The sequence below is a fragment of the Otolemur garnettii genome, unplaced genomic scaffold (assembly GCF_000181295.1).
Source record: "Otolemur garnettii isolate 467f Iridium unplaced genomic scaffold, OtoGar3 scaffold00393, whole genome shotgun sequence".
NCBI classification, from domain to species: Eukaryota; Metazoa; Chordata; class Mammalia; order Primates; family Galagidae; genus Otolemur; species Otolemur garnettii.
Genome location: NW_003852788.1, coordinates 155,003 through 159,709, shown reverse-complemented (window position 1 = coordinate 159,709; position 4,707 = coordinate 155,003). Strand labels below are relative to the sequence as shown.

General features: G+C 39.4%; 1 long non-coding RNA gene across 1 annotated transcript in view; it reads left to right on the top strand.

Moving 5' to 3' along the window:
• Positions 1-4,224, top strand: part of LOC111722800 — a 6,676-nt gene extending 2,452 nt beyond the window's left edge. Inside the window, exon 3 of the long non-coding RNA XR_002771462.1 lies at positions 4,147-4,224. This is a non-coding gene — a long non-coding RNA (uncharacterized LOC111722800). The remainder of the gene's footprint in view (positions 1-4,146) is intronic.
• Positions 4,225-4,707: the final 483 nt, after the last annotated feature.

Sequence of the window (4,707 nt, the reverse complement as noted above, 5' to 3'; positions counted from 1 at the left end):
CATTGTTGTTTGGCGGGTCCGGGCTGGAGATTCGAACCCGCCACCTTAGGTGTACGTGGCTGGCGCCTTAGCCGGTTGAGCTATAGGTGCCGAGCCCACATTATTATTTTGTATTCTTTACCTTTCCTGGAAATTTTGACTTAAAGTATATTTTATGAAATAAGACAGGTTTTGCCTCAAAATATATTGTGCCCTGGCTGGGTGCAGGGTCATACACCTGTATTGACAACAATCTGGGAGGCTGAGATGAGAGGATGTCTTCAGCTCAGGAGTTGGAGACCAGCCTGAGTAAGAGCAACACCCTATCTCTACTAAAAATAGAAGATAAAATTACCTGACTATCATTACATATGCCATTAGTCTCTGCTTCTCAGAAGTCTGATTCAGGAAGATTGCTTGAACCCAGGAGTATCAGGTTGCTTTTAGCTCGTCTGATGCCATGGCACTGTAGCCTGGGCAATACAGTGAGACTCTGTCTCAACACATGTGTGTATATATACATACAGACATACGCACAAATGTACGTATACAAATACATATACATATCTTATTATAATCTCCCTTGCTCTCATTTGATGGATATTTGAATTAAACATCTTTCTGTCCTGCAATTTTTTTTTTCCTTTTGAGACAGCATCTCACTATGTTACCTTAGGCAGAGTACTATGGCATCACAGCTCACAGCAACCTCAAACTCTTGGGCTTAAGGGATTCTTTTGCATCAGCCTCCCAGTTAGTTGGGACTATAGGCACCTGCCACAGCTCCTGGCTGTTTTTTTGTTGTAGTTGTCATTCTTGTTTGGCAGGCCCTGGGCCAGGTTTGAACCCACCAGCCCCAGTGGAGGGGACTGTCTCCCTAGCCGCTGAGCTATAGGCACTGAACCTCTGTCCTGTAATTTTTTATTCCATTATAATCATTACATGTAAGATGCGCATCATTTAGATACTATATAGATGGATCTTGATTTTTTTTTTTACTTTTTGTATTCCTGTCTTTATTTAGTGTCCGTCATTTGATTGTGACGTTTAGTCCATGGATATTTATTTAATTTTTGACAGAGAAGAACTTACTGTTGACAACTTATTTTTTTTTATTTTTTTTTATTTTTTTTTTGAGACAGACCCTCAAGCTATCCCCCTGGGTAGAGTGCCATGGCATCACGCTCACAGCAACCTCCAACTCCTGGGCTCAAGCGAGTCTCCTGCCTCAGCCTCCCAAGTAGCTGGGACTACAGGCGCCCACCACAACACCTGGCCATTTTTCGGTTGCAGCCATCATTTTTGTTTGGCGGGCCCGGGCTGGGGATTCGAACCCGCCACCTTAGGTGTATGTGGCTGGCACCATAGCTGCTTGAGCCACAGGCGCCGAGCCTGTTGACAACTTATTAACTGTTTTCTTTGATCATTGCATCTGTTTTCCCTTTTCTGTCTTCACTTGTGTCTCATTGATTTGTGTAGTAACACACTTTACTTTTTTTTATTATTTGAATGTGTGATTATAGGTATTTTTATTGTAGTTACCATGGCAATTACACATTTTCAAAATATGTTTTAAACTGATAACAATAGTTACTAGTTTTTATTTTTATTCCTTTTTTTTTACACCTGTACTCAAATGTTTTATTTACATCAACAATTACATCTTGTTATATTATACATGTAGACCCAGTAGGAGAGCTTTAGTGCTACCTTTCTGTTGTTGTCTTTAAACTCTCAAGTATGATTAAAAGTGTTTTGTGCACCATCATTATAACAATACAGAATTTCATGGAGGTGTAGTTTTCTTTCCCAGAGTTATTTGTTTTTACATAATTTAGTATTGTTGTCTAGCATCATTTCATTGTCAATGAAAGGGCCTTCCTTTGACATTTCTTATGCGGCAGCTCTTAGCATCTGTTCATCATAATAAATATTTATTTTTTCTTTTTCTTTTTTTTGCAGTTTTTGGCCAGGGCCAGGTTTGAACCTGCCACCTCCCGTATATGGGGCTGGCGCCCTACTCCTTTGAGCCACAGGTGCTGCCCAAGTATTTATTTTTTCTTTGTTTAGAATGGCAGTTTTCCGGGACATCCTATATGTGCTTTGAAGCTTTTGTTCTTTCAGCACTTTGACTATATCCCCCAACTTCTTTTGGACATGGAAGGCTTGTGTTGATTACTCCACTAGTAATCTCACAGGAGCATGCTTAGAGATGACACGTCTATTTTCTCTTGCTGCTTTCAAGATTCTCTTTCAATCCTTGATCTTCATGTTTTCTTATAGGACACTTTGTGTTTCTCCCAGCTAGAGTATGGTGAGCTTCGTGATATTTTATATCTTTTTTCTTACATTTGAGACTCCTTGGTCATTTTCATTGTGTCCTTCATCTTCAGAATTTCTGCTTATTTATGCTTTTATGTCCTTCACTATCTTCATTTTTGTGATGTTACTTAGTTGTCTGTATCATTCCCATTTGACCTATATTGCATTATTCAGATAACGTTAAGGTAATTTTGACATCTTTATATTTTATGGTTGATTACAGATTATTTCCTTCATTTCTTTGAGTTATATCACCGTAGATTTTGTACATGTTAATCTTTCACTGATTTTTGAGAATGAGAAAAGCCATATTTTGCAAACTTTGTGATATGGTTTTATCCTGCAAGATTCTGACACACATTGTACTGAGATAGCAAGGACCATTCCATTCTGACAGTGTTCTGCCTGTGGAAATGTGTGGTTATTTTTCAGTTGAAGCATTTTCCCATATTTCTTAAGAGCTGGTGATCACTTGCTAGACCTAAATCTTTCTGTTGTCTTGGAGTCTCTGTGCTGCTGTAATAATATGTTACCTTTGGTTTCAGCACCTCCAGTTGCTCTTATAGACTATAGAACGGCTCCTTTCAGCACCCTCAATCTTGGAAGACAGTAACTTTTCTCTGGAAAGGCCCTGCAAATAAGAAGGATTAACACTGGTGTCACTGTGTCACTGGTGTCCTCTTTTGAGGATAAAGCTGGGATTTGGGAATTTACTTCTATTTTCACCATACTCTATTATGATGGGTTCTGTGGTAGGTAAATATGACAAGCTTCCTTCTATTCTACTTCTCTCTTTTTGTTATTATTAATATATATATTGCATATATATATGTATATATATAATATATATATATATTTTTTGAGACAGAGCCTCAAGCTATTCCCCTCGGTAGAGTGCTGTGACATCATAGCTCACAGCAGCCTCAACTCCTGGGCTCAAGCGAGTCTCCTGCCTCTACCTCCCAAGTAGCTGGGACCACAGGCGCCCGTCACAACGCCTGGCTATTTTTTGGTTGCAGCCATCATGGTTGTTTGGTGGGCCTGGGCTAGATTTGAACACGCTACCTTAGGTGTATGTGGCTCGTGCCTTAGCAACTTCAACCATAGGTGCCGTGCCCAGATATATATTTTTATTAGAGACAGAGTCTTACTTTGTCCCCCTCAGTAGAGTGCTATGGTGTCACAGCTCACAGCAACCTCCAACTTCTCAGCTTAGGTGACTCTTGCCTCAGCCTCCTGAGTAGCTGGGACTACAAGTGCTTACCACAGCACCTCTATATGTTATTATTAATATTTACTAGCTTTTTCTTTTTTATACTTTATGTGCACACACACAAATTTATTTATCTGTTTATTTATTTATTTGGAACTGAGTTTCTGTCACCCTGAGTGGAGTACTGTGTTGTCATCACTCACAACATCCTCAATATTCTGGGCTCGAGTTCTTCTTGCCTCAGCCTCATGAATTGCTGGGATTACAGGCATGTGTCACCATGCCTGACTGCTATTTATGAGAGAAATGTGGTCTACTCTTGCTTAGGTTGATCTTGAAAACCTGTGCTCTATTGATCCATTCACCTCAGTCCCCCAGAGTTCTAGGATTACAAACATGAGCCAATGCACCTAGGCTCTGTGGTGTCTCTACGACTTCTGTTCACCTGCTGTGCTGCAAGTTCCTACATGCCGTATTTATTTACCTTTAAGATAATTCGTGCCTGTGAACTGTATTATGCCATCTTCCTAATGATCTTGGCATGATTTTGCAGATAAAATATGTAGTGTGTATTTACTCAATTCTGATAAAAATTCAGTGGCTAAAATGGCTCTTGTTTAAATTTCTTTCAGCCATATCTAACCATCCTGAGCAAGACCATTTGCAAGATCTGGACACAAATATTATATTCCCAGAGATAATCCTGAGGAGATATCAAAACTGTGCACTTGACAATGTAAACCTAACAAAAGACTGGGCAGGTGTGTCTGAGTGTAAGTACCAGAAAATATGTGACAGTGGACTTGACCACTGTGTAACGACTCCCTATACCAAAACCTTCCAATGTAGTAAATCTTTGAAAGTATTCACACATTTGTCAAATCAAAGTAGATGTAAGATGATATATACCATAGGGAAAACATTTCACTGTATAAAGTATGGGAAAGCCTCTAACCCATACTCACATGGTAGTAAATATGAGATAATTCATATTGGAGAAAAATGGTACAAAAGTAAAAAAGGTAGCAAAGTCTTAAGATCTTGCTCAAACCTGTCTAAGCATAAGAGACATCCTACTGGAGAAAAACTCTACAAGTGTGAAAATGATGGCAAATGTCTTAGCCACAGATCAAAATATCGTACCCATAACAGTGTTGATAGCAGAGGAAAACCCTACAACTATGAAGACTGTG